Genomic DNA, 18221 nt, shown 5'->3' with positions numbered 1-18221 from the left:
CATGGCATTTAAAGCCAGTCATTCTTGAACTTACTCAATCTCATCACTTAGTAGCTTGGAGAAATCTTTCCCTTTTCTGGCAGCTATTATCTGTGAAATTGGGAAAATCCCCACAGAAAAGGGTGTTTGTTGGTTTTGTTTACCTCCTTGCTCATGTGTTTTTTTTACCCTCATTCATTCACAAATTCATTTTTTATTCTGAGTGCCTGCTCTGTGCCAGGAACATGATAAATGATACAAGAAACTTAGTTTAGAAACTGACATTTAACTCAGCAAATATTTGTTCAGCACTCATTAAGGGCCAGTTGCCATGTGAAGCAATGGGCAAAGTGTGGTGTACACACAATGTCTGTTCCTAGAGGGGATAGGGCTTAGTGTACATACAATAAACCAAGTTCACTACAGCATAACTACCTTTGCAACTGTATGTTCTGATACATGGAATGTGATTGTGCAGAGCAGACTTTGCTTGACTGGTTCACTAAGCCCTCTAAGGAGAGGTCATCAACCTGGTTCTAAGGAAGCACTGGAAGGCAAGAACTGTGCAGAAGGAAGTTTATGCTGTGGTCATTCTAGAAGAAATCCAAAGCATACATGCAAGAAATGCATGCATTCATTCCTAAGGCAAATTACTTTGTCTTTAGTAATTAATTTTACTTTGATACCACTCACATGGCCTCCCTGATGGCTCAAGAATCTGCCTGCAAGGCAGGAGACCCAGGTTCAATCCCTGAGTTGGGAAGATCCCCTGGAGAAGGGAATGGCAACCCACTCCAGTATCCTTGGCTGGAGAATTCCATGAACAGAGGAGCCTGGTGGGTTACAGTCCACAGTCCTTGGGGGTCACAAAGAGTCAGACACGACTGAGTGACTGATACTCTTGTCCACTCCATACCATTCACATGCTCACTACCAAGAAATAATTTTTAATACTCCATGCTTTATTCCTGAAAGTTTATCAATAACCAAATCATAAGCATTGTTGGTGAGGTCAAATTTTCTTTCAGCCACTGTGATGGAAACTGCAAGTTGCTTATCCCAGTCCATTTTCCCTTGTGCCCTATGAGCACTGACTTTGTTCTGGCTAAAAGACTGCATTTGTTGCCTCCCTTTGGCTGAGAGAGATGGTTGGCAATGAAATGGTTATTTTGTTTTTAAGTTGAAAGTTTAACATGGATTGAGAAACAGGTTTGGGGGGGGGATTTATGTAGCAGGGGAGTTAAAAGGTTATAACTATATAGCATTGGACATAGACCTAAATAAATATAATGTGATTCTATCATGAGCCTGGGGCTGCAATAAGAGAGCATGAGTGTATCAACTCTTTACATGTATTAAATTTTCACCTCCAAGCAAGCTGCTTTCTGTTCCCACCACTCACTCTCCAGGGCCACACAGTTCATTAGTAACAGGACTAGGATTCAAACTTCAGTTCATTGCACTACAAATAGAGACTTGCAAGAGTAAGAATAACAACACTTGAGATAATATACTGAGAGCACCCAACATTAGCGTTAGAAGATCATTGGTATTGCACTGATCATAAGTTACCTTTCCTCCCCTCTTTACTGTGGTATACTAGACTCAAGCAAGATCAAAACAAACTTGCTGACACTGAGTTCTTTTTAGAATGTGCGTGGGGTGTGTACTCAGGCACGGCGTGGATAAGGGAGAGCACTTATTTAGAGAACGCTGAGCAGACAGGATGATGCAGTTCAGCCTCCTGGGTTTATTTGGACTGCAACAGAGCACGTGTCAGCATCTCATCACCTGGCCTGGAGATTGGACCCCTTGATTGGGACCTGGTTTCCATACCCATTAAGAAATCCAGTTTGGTTTGTGAGCCAAGCATATCTTTTTTCCATATTTGTCTTTGCAGTTTCTATAATATTCTTTCCGGATGTCTGGGCTCCTGTACAATGTATAAATCATGATCAAACAGAGGCCTGAGGGTCAGCTACTTAGGCGAGACTCAAACAAGCCACATGCGTATGGTTCCCATATATACACGCACATACACAATTGAAACTTTTCCCAATAGCAACTAAAGGAAAAGCCACTAGTAGCAAAAAAAAAAAAGAAAAAGAAAAGAAAGAAAATGGTGGTCAATGTTGTGAACATGAGTCATTTGACAGCTGCCTGACCACACTTCTGTAAGCATAAATATCTGTAGATCCTGCCATTGCCTGCTTCCTTGTCTCACACTAGCACTCATATTTTTGTTTTTTGACTTCTTGTTTTCACTCCTGCTGCCCCCTCCTCCTGGTATGTCATCCATTTAACTCTTATACCTTCAAAAACTTGCTTAAGGTTAGAGGATCTTTCATAGAGATTTTCTATCTTTGCTAAATCACAGACTCCTGGATAGAAGAGATTGTGTTTTAGTAATTGAATTCCCCCAAAATACTCCAAACTATGTATATTTAAGGATTTTACTTTAATGTAATAAAATGGTAGTATTAACAGTATTTTGGAAGAATGTCCACACTATAAAATTTTAAAACAAATGAAACTGAATATTTGATACCTAGCACATATATGTATAAGCATAGTAAAAAATCAAGTTAAATTATAAAAATATGAATGTTAAATGTATACCATTCTACTAAATTAAGTACAAATACTATGAACAAGAAAGTGTATTCATAAAAAATTGAAAATGAAATCTGAATTATAAAAGGTACACTCTTAAAAATAGCATCAATTTTAAATTAGTTGAAAAGGCAGTGTTTAATGAGGAACAGGTTATCTTCAATTCTGTCCACTCTTATAGAATCTGATGTAGCAAAAATTGTATCAGAGCAAAGCGCTATGTGATTTGAAGATGATAGAGCAAGCTTTTAACTGTGAAGAACCAAAAATGCTTCCTTTAAAAAATAAGCTTCAATACTCCAAAAAAGAAAAATTGTTCAACTAAGTTCTCAATTTTTCAGTTTCACTGCTATTACCTTTGTATTCCACGTGTTTGAAAATCTTTCATCTAGAGTAAGAGTCATGCTTGCACTAAGCATTCCCTTACAAATTGTCACTTTCTTCTTCCTCACATTCACTTGCAGATTAAGATTCATGTCCTAAATTTAGGGCATAATTTTGTTTGATTTGATATTTAGGTATACATATTCCTCTGAGTATGTCCAAGATGTAAATGATTGAGATTTCAGACTTTGTAAAATTCTATAACAATAGTATCCCATGTGTACACATCAATATTTATGTAAAAATAGGCTAGGCACATACACACAGAACTGGGTGTTAGTGACTTTCAAAAACCAGTATCATAAGCTCTAGTATATTTTAAATCTCCACACAGGACTTGCTGAATTTATTTCTTCAAATATTTATTGTAGACCTTTCAGAGCCCAGGCCTGTGCTGGATGTGAAGTGAAGCCAGAGCTAGGCCACCTGTCCTTGTGTATTGGCTCCTTTGGCTGGGGAGGAGGCACTGACCAAACGCAAATGTGCATCGCTGATTGTGACGCTGCTTAAAGGAGAGGAGCAGTGGTCGCAGAACAGTGTGGCAGGAAGCAATGTAAATCAAACAGCGACGTAAACTGTATAAACATAAATCTTAAAGATGAGCGGGAATTAGCTGGTGGAAGTTTGGAAGGTGTGAGGAAATTAAAATGTTCTACGAGGAAGAAATACCATGTGCTAAGGTCTTGAGGCAGAAAGAGCTTGCAGTTATTTAGCTCACTTGGGGAACTGAATTAGGTACTTTTTTCTCCTGTGCAAAGATGTGCTAGGAGACTAGTGTGAAAGGAGGTGTAAGTAGGCTTGAAGGGCAGTGCCCTTCAATTAGGGCCTCCAATTAGTCTATGTAGACTCTGTGCGAATTAGAAAAGGCTCCCTCTCTGGCAGATGAAACCCCACCCACAGGAACTAGTAAACAGAGCATAGAATGGAGTTTAACCCCACTACCCCATTGGCAAGTGTGCAACGCACAATGACAAGTGATGGAATTAAGTGGTATTATTCACTTTGTTCCAGAAATAAGACTTATTAGTTTTTTATTTATTCATAACAAATTACCCTAATACTTATAGGTATGAAATAATAGCTATCATCTCTTACAGTTTTTGAGAGTTAGAAGTGTTAACGTGGCTTGGCTAGGCAGTTCTGGTTCAGGAAGTTTAGCCAGATGTCAGCAGAAGCCCCAGAATCCTCTTCCAAGGTGATTCACTCAGAGTAGGCATCCATTCAGCTTTGCATGAGATGGAGGGGATTCCAAGGATGCAGAAATTCTTGTGCTAAATCCAGGAGAGTATCAGGCAACTAGGATGGCTGGTTACCCAACTCACTCAACTCATGCTTGGCAAGTTTTTGCTGTCTGTCAGTGGGAGACCTTTACATGAGAGTGTCCATCACTCTGCTTGGGTAACCTCACAGCATGGCAAATGCTTTGTGCCAGAGTGTAAGAGATTCAAGACACCAAGGTAGATGCCGCAATGCCTTTATCACCCCGCATGGAAGTCAAACAATGTCCCTTCCATCATAGGATATCGGTGACACAAACCAGCCCTGATTTAATGTGGATGGAGACTGTACAAAAGCATCACTATCAGGCTGCAAGGATCATCAGGGATCATTTTGGAGACTGCTTGCCATAACTTGTTTGAAAGAGGGAAAGAGTGCAATAAAAAGGCTAGTAGAGTGCAATAAAAAGATAGTCCAAATCACTTAGTGTAGGTAGTGTACACTTAGATTTACTACCTACAGTGCTGTCAGAAGTGATGAAGAAAAGTAAACAGATTTGATATAATAGTTGGACATGTAACTAATGCCTAACAATACAGAGATATCCTTTTGTATTCTTAGATTCAGGTGTTGGAATAACTTACCCAATTCAACTCCCTCCCCAAATTTCAGTTTGTTTAGAAGTAACTTGCCAAAATCAACAGCTAATGAAGGTTGGAACTGGACTCAAACTCTAGGATTCAGGACAGGGAAGTCCATGATATCTCTGTATTTTCATAAACAGGTAAATATCCCATGCATTTTAAACATACGAGCTTTTAGTATTTACCTAACAAGCAAAAAATTGGGTTATTTTCATTTCTAAATAAAATAGTATAATTATTTTCAGATGTTAAAAGCATTTCATCTAAACCCGTTCAATAATTTCACACTCCAAATTTGTTATATCCTTAGGCTTAGCATATATGGTTTAATATATTCAACCTATATCCATTTTACAAGTGAGGGAGCTGAGGACCCAGGAGGCTACATGACAGGCCTATAATCTTAAAGATATTTGTAGTCATTGACAAAGCTCAGACCCAGGGCTCTTTCCATTGTGCTATAATGCCTTCCTCAGAATAATGAGGCTTCCTAGGTCAGAGGCACAAAGGGCAGCAATGAAAAGAGGACCATTCATTCTCCTCGCTATGTAGGAGATAGAAGTCAAGACCATGTTCTTTGTAACCAGATAGACCTGGGTTCAAATTCCTGTTCTAGTATTTACTAACCTTATGTCCCTGGGAAAATTATTCTAGCTCTTGGAGCCTTAGTTTCTTCTTCAGTAAACTAGGAATCATTACAATACCTCCAAACTCTGCACGGTTTTAGATGAGTTTGGATATATTTAGAAAAATAAAGATGCCATGTCTACTAGAAGGGAACAGTAGGTTCCCTTTGAGGCAGATTGCCTAATTTCAGTGTTTCACTCATTCAGTGAAACCAGAGAAAAGACAACTTCTCTTTTGATCTGTGAGCCAAATCTCTGATTAAAATGCCTGAGGGGTTTTGGAAATATACGCTTCTTCCCTAGATTACACTATCCAGAGGTACTAGGGTAGATCTTTCAGGCTTGAATAAATCAACATATGGCCCTGAGTCAGGAGCCTGGAAGTATCCAGAAGGGTCTTCATATGTTTATAGACAATATTTTCCTAATACATTTCTTTCAAGTTTTGGATATTATTGTACTTTTCTTTCTATGTATAAGAAAACTTGGAATGGATAACTTTATATATTATAAAACTATGAAATTTAATATATACTAAGTTACTTTTGTAGCATTTTCCAATTTACAAGGCCTTTTTTCATGTGTTCTCTTGTTTCATCTTGAAATACTGTGGGAAATAGGAAGACTATGAGTTAGTTCCATTTTACAGATTGATGGACCTGGGCCCAGAGAGAAATAAATAGGTCTGCAAGGTGATTCAGAGGTAGATGAGAAGGCAGGGGTAGGGGCAGGGAACAGCAGAGGAAAGATGTCATAGGCAGGGTTTTAGAAGATGATTTGAGAAAACTCTGGGACCGTGATGGAAAATTGTGGCATAGCTGCTGCTGCTGTGTATGTGTGTGTTAGCTTGTGGAAAAGTGTGTGGGTGAACCAACTGTAGAATAAGTTTTATTTATGATGATTTCTTGTGTGCTGTGAATGGAATTCTTGGCATTGTTCAAGAGACTACAGTGAAGTTTTAAATTACCATTTAAATTATTTTTGGATGTTCATCTTATTTTTTGCTAATGACACTGTCCTGGAGGGGGTCACAAATTATCTCAGCTTTGTATAAGCTATATAAATATATGAACACTTTGATCCTCAGGGAGGACTTGGAGGTTCCCTCCTGATTGTATTGCACTGTGCCAGAGATTTATTGTGAGAGTGTGTTTCACCCTTTCCTACCTGTTTCAATGTGTGTATTTTCTCAGTTGCCTGGTTTGTAGGAGTCATTCAGCTAGTTTTTGGATTTCTCTGAGGGACTTGCTCCCTGTGTAGATGTAAATTTGGTGCATCTGTGGGAGGAAGTTCAGAAACATTCTATGTCACCATTTTTATTTCTCCCCTTCAAATGCCCAATTTTCAACAAAAGATTAAAAAGTATACAGAGAAATAAGAAACATGGACAAATCAAATGAATATAATAAATCTCTAGAAAGTGACCTTAAAGAAATAGACACTTTGGAATATCTTGACAAAGACTTTAAAATGACTGTCTTGATTATGCTTAAAGAGCTAAAGCAGAACATGGACAGACAAGTAAAATAAATGAGGGGAAAAATGTATAAACAAAATGAGCATATCTAAAGAGAGAGAGACATAAAATAATTCTGGAGCAGAAAACACAGTAATTGAATTTAAAAACTCACTAGATGGGTCTGACAGCAGAAATCAACCAGACAGAAGAGTCAGCAAACTTGAAGAGTGAGCTTTTGAAATTATCAAGCCTCATGAGCAAAAAGAATAGTAAACTGAGAAAAGTGAACAGAGCCTAAGAGACTTATAGGAAACCATTAAGTAGGCCAAAACATGCATAATCGGAGTCCCAGAAGAAGAAGGGGAGTAAGAAAGGGGAAGAGAGTGTATTTGAAGAAATGATGGCCCACAAGTCCAAAATCTTTGGAATGACATGGATATATAAATACCAGAAACTTAATGAATGGAAAGTATGATAAATCCAAAGAGACTCAAACACACATGGAATATTATAATCAAATGTAGAAAGATAAAGAGTGATTAATGAAGGCAGTAAAAGAAAAGTAATTTGTCATATACAAAGTATCTTTGTAAAATTATTAGATGATATTTCAGCAGAAACCCTGTAGGCTGAAGGAAGTGGGATGATGTATTTTAAAAAGTGTTAAAAAAAAAAAAAAGGTTAATTGAGAGGTCTTTATCTAGCAATGTGCTTGCTTAGTCACTCAGTCGTGTCTGACTCTTTGCGACCCTATGAACTATAGCCCACCAGGCTCCTCTGTCCATGGGGTTTTCCAGGCAAGAATACGGGAATGGGTAGCTATTCCATTCTCCAAGGGATCTTCCTGTCCCAGGGATCAAACCTGTGTCTCCTGCATTACAGGCAATTTTTTTTTTTAAACCATCTGAGCCACCAGGGAAGCCCATAATGTCCTTCAAAAATGAAGTCAAGTCATCCTAGATTAAGAAAAAGCTGAGTTTATTATCACTAGACATTTTCTAAAAGAACTGCTAAACATTCTTCAAATTGGAATGAGAAGATAACAGACAATATCTCAAAGCAATACGAAAATATTAAGTTTTTTGATAAAGGCAAATACATGAACAAATATAAAAATCGGTATTATTGTAATTTTGGTTCATAATTTCATTTAAAATTCTCATAAAATTTAAAAGACAAAAGTATAAAATTATTAATATGTTAATGAATACCTAATATATAATGATGTAATGTGTGACATAAATAATAGAAGGGTGAGTGGAACTGTAAAGGAGTAGAATTTTTGTAAATTATTGAAATTGGTTTGAGTTTATAATATTTCATTAACTTTAGGATATTATATGTAATCCCATGGTAATCACTATTAAAATGTCTATAGAATAGACACAAAAAGCAATACAAAGAGAACTAAAACACATCAGTATAAAAAAAATCAACTGAACAGAAAAAAGGAAGGCACTAAAGGAAGAAGGGAGGGGCAGGAAAGCTGTAAGACAAATAGAAAACAGATAACAAAGCAGCAATAGTAAGCCCTTCTCTATCAGTAATTACCTAAAATGTAAATGCATTAAACTCTTTGAAAAACTTAGATCTTGTTTTTAATCTATTTGCAAACCTAAGTATATGCTGTCTCCCTTTAGGACATGTATAGCTTGAAAGAGAAAAGGTGGAAAGAGATATTATGTGCAAAAACTAAAATTAGTTGGATATAGTAATATCAAGCAAAACAAACTTTAAGTAAAAAAATGTTATAAAAGATTAAAAAGGACATATGTAATGATAAAAGGATAAATTCACCAAAAAGATATAGCAATTATTTACATCTATGCATTAAACATTAAAATTCTCAAATGTAAAAAAAAAAAAAAAAAAAATTCTCAAATGTGAATCAAACATTCATTGGATTGAAGGGATAAAGAGACAACTCTACAATAATAGGAAGCTTCCATATCCTACTTTCAATAATAGATGGAACAACTACATAGAAGATCAGTAAGGAAGTAGAGGACTTGAGCAATACTATTGACTAAGTGGACCTTACCAATTATAAAGAACATTCCACCTAGGAACTGCAAAATACATATTTTTCCTATGTGGGTATAGAATATTCTCCAGGATGTACCATATGTTAGGCCACAAAACAAGTTTTAAATAAATTTAAAGGGCTAAAATAATTTCTGATCACAATGAAATAAAACTAGAAATCAACAGAAGAAAAACTAAAACATTCCATGAATATGTGGAAATAAAAACATTCTTATATTACCAATAGGCCATAGAATAAAGCACAGGAGAAATTAGAAAATAGCTTGAGACAAATTAAAATAAAATCACAAGATATTAAAATTCAAGCTGCAGCAAAACCTGGGCTCAGGGAAATTTACAGTTGTAATAGCTTATATTAAAAGGAAAACATAGTCTTTAATCAACAACTTAAATTTACATCTTAAGGAAGTAGAAAAAAGAAAACAAAACTAAACCCAGAGCTAAGATAAGGGAGGAAATTAATATTTTATTAGAGATAAATAAAATAGAGAATAGGAAAAACAGTAAATAAAAATCAATGAAACTAAAAGCTGGTTCTTTGAAAAAATTAACAAAATTGACAAACCTTTGGCTAACTTGACAAAAAAAGAGGAGTTATTACTTTGGATTTTACAGAAATAAAAAGGATTATAAGAATACTATGAGCAATTGCATACCAACAAATTGGATAAATTGTACAAAATGGACAGTTTCCTAGGAACATACAGTCTAAATCATGAAGAAATAAAAGTCTGAACAGACGTATAGGTAATAAGAACAGCTGGCTCTTTCCTGAGCTGCAACCCAACTCATGCTCTTCTCTCTTCCTGAGACCCTTCCTTCCTTCAGTTGGCCCAGCTCACTTCCACTCTTCCTTTGGGCAATAGTCACCACGATCCGATGAAGCTGCCCCGATAGCCCTGTCTGGCTGGGTGCACTTTATCATCATAAACTAGTGTCTTATTTTATACCCATCATACCTATCAACTGACTTGTCTATCATCCCCAGAGCCTAGGGTTTCTAGAAGTTAAGGATAATATTTCAATGCCTGTCTACAGCTCAGAACCTTTTTATAGTGCTCACTTATACAGAGGAAAGAAGACAAATATTCAACATGGTTTTACTGGGGCACTGATCATACACCAGACACCATGATGGGCCTCCCCAAAGAGCAAGTGGACAAGTTAATATCAACCATGCTGTAAGGTCATCATCTATTTTAAAAAAATGGTCATGATCATTTCTGCCTTGCATTCTCTTTCCTTTTCCAATTAACAAGTGCAAGGGCCATCTCTGGAGCCAGGTTTCTACCTCAGTTTTATCCTTCTCACCCTCCTTATGCCACCAAGAACAGGATGGTTACCAGAGACCTCAAACGTCTGTCTGCTTACAAAGAAAAATGCATATCCACAAATTGCTTCCCTCCGCCTCCAGCCATGAACAGGGCTAGTAAAGCACTGCACACAGCTCACCTAGGGATGGCCAAGCGCTTAGGACACTGCGCCTCCTTGAGCCTGAGGGCCTCAGGGTTTCTAGCCTGTCAGGGGCAATCAGAGATGCCAGACAAATGAAGTCTGCAGTCCATCAGACATGCAGACAGATGTGGTTGGCAGTGAGTGGGGCTATGACTTAGAAACTACTGGAGTCTCATTATGGAGACACATGATCCTTGTGTGCTTTGCTTAGGAGAAAGCCAGGCTTTTCCCCCCCTCTTCTGTACTTCAAGTCGGTCTGCAGCCCTGAGATTGCTCATTAGGAGAGAAATGTGAAAAGACATAAAATCTGATCTTTTTAGATACAGAACTCTGTTTACACTTGATATATATATATATATATATATATATTTGTTTTTTTAAGTCTAGGGTTTTGGTCTCAGTGCCTTTGGCTGGGAGGAGGAGACATTCAGGTCCTCTCTACATAAGCCTGTTTCAGCTCGTTGCCCTGTTCTACATTAAGAAAAAAAAAGCCGATTCTTAATCTATTTTCTTGTCACAGATCCCTTTGGAAATTTGGCAAAGTCTATTCCTCAGAAAGTGAATGTGTTTGCACTCCTGCCTTAGCCTCATTGAAATTTTTGTCTCTTTCTTCTTTACAATAAAACTAGTGACAGTTTTTTCCCTCCTTCTAAATGCAAATGCCGATAGATCCATGGATTTTCTGTTTACTCTTTCTTAATTAAAAAAAATTTAATTGAAGGATAATTGCTTTATAGAATTTTGAGGTTTTCTGTCATACATCAACAAGAAGCAGCCATAGGAACACCCATGTCCCCTCCCTCTTGTCTCCCTCCCCATCCCACCCTTCAGCCTGTCACGGAGCCCCCATCTGATCTCCGTGAGTCACAGAGCAAATTACCATTGCCTATCTATTTTAAATACGGTATTGTAAATTTCCATGTTACTCTCTCCACGCGTCTTGTCTTCTGCATCCTCCCCTTTCCCCGTGTCCATAGGTCTGTGCTCTATGTCTGTTTCTCCTTTGCTGCCCTGAAAATAAATCCATCAGTGCCATCTTTTTATATTCCATATATATATATATGTCAGTATACAATATTTATATTTCTCCTTCTGACTTACTTCACTCTGTATAATAGACTCTAGATTCATCTACCTCATTAGAATGGATTTAAATGTGTTCCTTTTTATGGCTGAGTAGTATTCCATTGTGTATATGTACTACAACTTCTGTCAATGGACATCTAGGTTGCTTCCATGTTCTAGCTATTGTAAATAGTGCTGCAATGAACATTGGGGTACATGTATCTTTTTCAATTTTGGTTTCTTCAGGGTATATGCCTAGGAGTGGGATTGCTGGGTCATATGGTGGTTTTATTCCTAGCTTTTTAAGGAACCTCGATACTGTCTTCCATAGTGGCTGTATCAGTTTACATTCCCACCAGCAATGCAAGAGCGTTCCCTTTTCTCCACACCATCTACAGCTTTTATTGTTTGTAGACTTTTTGATAATGGCCATTCTGACTAGTGTGAGGTGGTATCTCAGTGTAGTTTTGATTTTCATTTCTAATGAGTGACGTTGAGCATCTTTTCATGTGCTTGTTAGCCATCTGTATGTCTTCTTTGGAGAAATGTCTTTTTAGGTCTTTTGCCCAATTTTTGACTATTTACTTTTAAGAAATACTCTTCCTATGATCAGTTTAGGTCAAAGGAAGAGAAGGTGTAGCTGCTCAGTTGTGTCTGACTCTTTGTGACCCTGTGGACTGTAGCCCGCCAGGCTCCTCTGTCCATGGAATTTTCCAGGCAAGAACTCTGGAGTGGGTAGCCATTGCTTCACAATCAAGGGATTGAACCCAAATCAGCAGGCATATTCTTTACCACTGAGACACCTGGGAAGCCAATTTAGGTCAAAAACAGGTTTAATTCAGAAGTCAGAATATCCAAGACATTAACCAAGCTCCAAACTTGAGAGTAAATTTTTCCCCTTCTTCAGATTTGGGCCCACATGGGTGAGTGCTCAGGGACAAGAGAGCAAAGGGTTGACGTTCTTCATGGGAAATGGCCATGCGCTCCAGCTGTGGCAGATGGTGGAGTGAACTGTCCTATCTGGATCTTCACGGGGCCTTGGAACTACCTGCTGGGCACCACCCGATACTACCGTTCCTGGGATGAGATTAGTCACGCTTTCTTTAGTTGGCTACTGCTGAACCGCTCACTTGACTCTGTTTCAGGCTCACCCTTGAGTTCTCTAGACCTCTAGTGGAAGCTTCTTGGGAAGGTTTCAGAACACCTCCAGGTGGCTGTTTCTCCCCCATACCTGGTCCCATGTCTTAGGCGCAACAACGTGAAATACAGACTGAGCTTGGTGAAGCTTCTCTATCCTTTTGCCACAGGCAGCTTTAGCTTTCTCAGGCATGAGAAGGCATCCTTCTCTGGCCTGTCAAGTCTCTTCTAATAATAATTGCCTTTATTTTTTAGAATCGAAGACTTTCAAATGATTTCTATCTGCCACCTCTGTGCGTGTGTGTGTGTGTGTGTGCACGTGTGCATGCTCAGTTGTGTCCGACTCTGCGACCCCATGGACTGTAGCCCATGAGGCTTCTCTGTCCATGGAATTTTCCAGGCAAGATTACAGGAGTGGGTTGCCATTTCCTACTCCAATCTGACACCTCTATTCCTGCCCAAATAGAATGCTTGTATCATATCTAAGGGCTTCCCTGGTGGCTCAGAGGGTAAAGCATCTGCCTGTGATGCAGGAGACCCAGGTTCGATCCCTGGGTTGGGAAGATCCCCTGGAGAAGGGAATGGCAACCCACTCCAGTATTCTAACTTGGAGAATCCCATGGACAGAGAGCCTGGTTGCCTTGATTTTCCATCTTGTTTGTACAACTACTTCCAAAGGTGAGGCTCCCTGCCTCTTGCATGAGCACTTTGCTCTGCAGATAGTTCTAAGTGCTGTGTTTTGTTACAATATTGGGAATATCTGATATTTACATATTTTTGCAGAGTATTTCACTGAAGCAGCACTCTGTATGCTTGTTTTAGATACATAGAAATGAGGGAAAGATTAACATCTGTAGCTGAGTCTTTAAACAAAGTTTCTAGAGTTACTCTCTGATTATGTTTCACTTATTGGAGCTGTGGGAAGTGATCAAATGCTTGGCTTTTTTCAGTCTTTGAAAGATGCTATGACCCAGTTACTCCATGATGAAAACCAAGCTATGCAGTAACTTCAGGGTATAGAGGACAAGTCAGACATTGGGGCAAGGAAAGAGGTGAATGAACTTTATATTATCTGGGAGGTTAAAGGAGTAACTAAGGAGGTGAACACAAGGCCAACTGTCAAGGGTTGGTGGTTGCAAGTCATATCCTAGTCAGGAGGCATTAGGCCATGTTTGGAGGATGGAGCCCAGGGCAGTTAGTGAGGTCTTGGTTGATACTTGCTACATCGACATTCAGTGACCCTAAGAGTTGTAACAGGGACAGAAGTCAACTTAGGAATATTTACAGTGGTAAATACAGTGGTCAACAATAGGAAGTGAGTATCTGACAAACTTCTCCCTGAAATTCCAGGATCATAAATACATACAACCACTGGCTGAATCTCTCCCCTCTGTTGTTTCCAATCTGACTTGCCCAACATCACACTCACAGACATGGGCTGAGGAAAGGATGCTGGTGCATAGGTGGTAGATTTGAGCTGTGTGCTCATTAGCTTGTTAGGACCTCCTGGTTCCACCCCTGTTTGATCTTTAGTGCACTATTTCCATCTTTTGATGGAGTGTTGCTGGGCTACCTTGATCTTATGACCCAGTAGGTCTGATAGGATTCAGCTCATGACAGGCAGCTGTGGGCACATGGCCACTTGGCATTATCATTTCATTTCTATAGGGACCCAGATAGAGAGGAAAAATAACAACAGTTGTTTTTCAAAATAGTGCCAAAGAGGCCAAATTTCAGAATGGATTACTTTTCAGAAATTACTCATTACAAACAATTCTGATCATCAAAATATGAACAAGGAATACAATGCCATATTCACCTTGTTTTCTGGAGGGGAAGCTGAAATACTTAACTGACAATAGAGCTAAAAAAAAAAAAAAAAAAAGGAAAAATAACCAACATCTGTTTCTTTATCAAAGAGAACAATTTTCAAAATATTTATGATGGCATAAACATAAAATTGGGTGAATGAACAATAAACTTATAAACTATAAGCTAAATTATTTTAATTTTTGCAGGCTCAGAAGAACACATCTTAATTAAAAAAATGAAACTTGTGAATTTGATATGGAAATCCTCCAGTAACTATAGAGGTATAGAAAATAACAGGATGTATGAATTGAATATATGCCTCAATTTTCAAGAGAAAAGCTTCAGTTTCAGAGTTTTAGAAACTATCATTCAATTAACCTCATATCAACCTCCAAGAAATTCTAGAAGGGATTACTAAACAAATTATTGAAAAATAATGAAGAAAGCAGTAACTATGAGGAACTATTATGTTTAATACCTTATTATATAAATTCCTTTTAAAATAAAAGTCCTGAGTAAATTTTTTAAAATGGTATATAATCATCCGTTGAAGATCACATGACTTCCTTGCTGGGAACGTTTGTGACCTGTACTATGATTATCCCCAGTGACATGACACAAATTCTATATGCATCTTTCTCAGTCCTGACACTTCCAACATCACAGGGTCTGTCAGATCATATGGTCCAAGCACTGGGGCTGCTTGTAACGCACACAAATCTGATCTTTAAAAAAAACACATAAGCCTCATTGGGTGAGACTGTTTGGAAATGGGCAGGTTAACAGAGGTGACTTGAATACATGTGGGAAACAAAAATGAGGGAAAAGGAAATCCTATTCTTGTCTCAGTCCTATGAAGAAAAAACACTGGGCAAAGTTCTGACCCAGCTTATTTCCAGAATAAGACTGACTTCCATCTAACGGCATACAGATTCAGGAGGCCAAGTATGTTTTATAGTGGGTGCTGCAGTTGCTTTTCTAGGTTATATGAAGCTGAGCCACATGAAATCACCAGCACTCTACTCTCTTCTCTGCTGACAACTTTCACTTTGATTTCACTTAGTAAATTTCCTCTTAGGCTCCAGGCTAATAGCCACACAAGCAGAATCAACACAGTGAAAACTATCAGATGCCAAGGGTGAAGTGAAAGAGATTGACTGTTGTCGGCTATCGTTTATGTCAGGAAATATACTGGATGCTTTTCATGTTAAACCACTCAATCCTGACGTACGACCATCTCACTGAATCTGTAAGTTCTGTTAAGTTCATTTTACATGAAAGGTAGCACAAAGGTCTAAATGATTTGGTTAGAGTTTTGACCCAGTTCTTGCAGAAAAGAAGCTTGAGTTAAAGTTTTTGTGTTAACACCTCCCTGGAGAATGAAATTTCAGGGATGAAAGAGCAAAGGAAAAGGAGGAGTGAGGCAGGGGAGGAGAGTAAATATAGCTGTGCATTACGAATTGCCATAGCTTGACAACAAGCCAGCTCCCTGTCTTCTGGGTATCTGCAGAAAGGTTGTCTGAAGCTTCTGTCTCCAGACTCTGTTTGGAAGAAAGTATTTGGTGGGGGTTGGGAGCTGGTGGACAGTTGGAGGTGGCCCCATGGGATGTCAGTTCTCCAGCACTTTTACCTTGGTCAACTGAAGATGTTAGCAAGTTTGTCCCATGGTGGCTCAGCTGTGACATGAAAGCCCCAGGACAGAAGGCAGTAGGATGGTGGTCTGGGATTCAGGAAGGCACTGGCAGGACAAGACCTCAAAGGACCCAAGGGATTAGGAGAAATTGCCTCTGCTCCTCTTGGTCTTTCCAAGCCCCTCTCCTTGTAGCAACAGTAGGGGCTTTGGAGACCTGAGTCCAAGGTCATGGGAAGAAGGTAAGTGTCCTCTAGATCTGCACTGCTCAGAAAGCAAGACGAGAGGACAGATTGTGGCTAGGGAATTATGTGAGTCTCCCACAGTTAAGATACATGGACTTGTTTTCCCTATTTGCTGTTTTTGAGTTTCTAAATTGTATCTGACTCTTTTGTGACCCCATGGACTATAGCCACCAGGTTCCTCTGTCCTGCAATTCCCCCGCAAGAATACTGGAGTGGGTTGCGTTTCCTTCTCTGGGGGATCTTCTCGACCCAGAAGCTGTGTTTCCTGCATTGGCAGGTTGATTCTTTACCACTGAGCCATCAGAGAAGCCCTTTTTCTCTCCTTACCTTTGAGCTACTTCTAAAATGTTTCAGCTGAAAACAGCATTGAAAGGAAGAGTAAGTTGGGACACTATAAACATCTTTTAGATTCTGACATTCTGGTGCCATTTAAAGCCCAATGTTTTCCTTTAGATGATTTCAAAATTATAAAAGTTGATTTTAATTCTCATTGTAGAGACACTAGAGAGTTTGGAAACTATCTAGAAGTGGAAGGAAGAAATAAAGTCACTCATATCAATGATATGTAGAAGTAACCATTGATAGTAGTACTATGTATATATATAAGCACATAAGAAATAAAGGCATTAAAACTGCATATAAGCAGTGTGTTAGGTATGTTTTCTAGTTTATTGTGGTAAAGTATGTATAAAAGATGGCATTTTAACCACTTTATTAAAGAGTATAATTCAGTTGCATTAGTTCACCTTCTACTTTTTCATCTCCCCATTGTTGTGAGACCCAGCTGGGCACATCTCTTGAAGATCCCATTCCCCTTGACAACTTCAGGTCAACTTCAGCAGGTGTAGCCTGATAAGTGAGGTGATCAAGGCTCAGATGCATCTTCTGAAGTGCAGTGAATGTTTCAAGGGATGTGGAAGGGACACCCAAGCCATTTGCTGCACTGGTGTGGGATCCCCAAAGAGTAAGAAAAGGATCTCTTTTGCTTAAACCACAGCTGCGAGGTCTGCAAGTCTCCAGTTTCATGCCCACCATTGCAGAGTGGGTCTTCTCTTTCAAAATCATCTGCCCCAGTGCTGAAGCCCACAGCATCCAGAAGAGACACTGATTTCCTTCTGTGCCAGACCTGGGTCATTGGATGATGAGGGTCTGGATCAATCTGCTAGGCAAGCACACTCAGACTGCTGAAATGCACGTGAGCTTGGGAGAAACCCAGAATGGGTATTGGAGGAAGGGGGTGTTGATGATGTATTGCAGCCTAGGGACTTCTGCAACAGTGGAGACTGGAGCTTGTTGCACTAACACACCTGCACTAATTCTCGAGGAGGCTGTAGTGGGCAAGGCTGATGGGAAAAGACTGCACCAAACCATCTCAAGATGGAACAGAAATAGTGATGGCAGGTGTGAAGGACAGCCTGATGTCATCATGTGCCTCACCTCCTGTCCTTGGGTACTCCCCTCACTTCATCCATTGCCACAACACTAGCTTTGCATGGGTACAAGTTTTCAACCCCTGATTCTTTCTGCCCCAGGTCTTTCGTGATACCTCAGAGAAGACAATTTTGGGGTCTCACTCAATACTCACACTTGTGCTTCCCTGGACATAGAGGGAGGCAACATCCATGGGTAAGCCTTGACCCATGAGAAATGGAGTTGGATGTAACCTCCCCTCCCCATGAGTTCAGGGACTGCTTCTGAACCACATTCTCCATAACTCCTCAGAGGGTCCCAGTGGGACCGAGCCCCCCTTGTCCAGTGGTGACCAGTTTCCCACTTTCCCTGTCTCACTTTTACCATCCCCCCACTCCTCTTTCCTGAAATAACTTTCCAAAATAAATTACATGCTAGCAAGTCCTTATCTTAGGCTGTGCTTTCTAGGAGAACCCAGGCTAAGATTAGTAATGTGTA

The 18221-nt window shown here is 39.2% G+C and overlaps 1 non-coding gene across 1 annotated transcript; it reads left to right on the top strand.

Moving 5' to 3' along the window:
• The first annotated feature begins 13117 nt into the window (after positions 1 to 13117).
• Positions 13118 to 13189, top strand: TRNAH-GUG (transfer RNA histidin (anticodon GUG)). Its single transcript has one exon. It is a non-coding gene; the product is annotated as a tRNA-His (tRNA).
• Positions 13190 to 18221: the final 5032 nt, after the last annotated feature.

The sequence above is a fragment of the Dama dama genome, chromosome 20 (assembly GCF_033118175.1).
Source record: "Dama dama isolate Ldn47 chromosome 20, ASM3311817v1, whole genome shotgun sequence".
NCBI lineage: Eukaryota > Metazoa > Chordata > Mammalia > Artiodactyla > Cervidae > Dama > Dama dama.
This window is presented reverse-complemented; position numbering and strand designations above follow the sequence as displayed.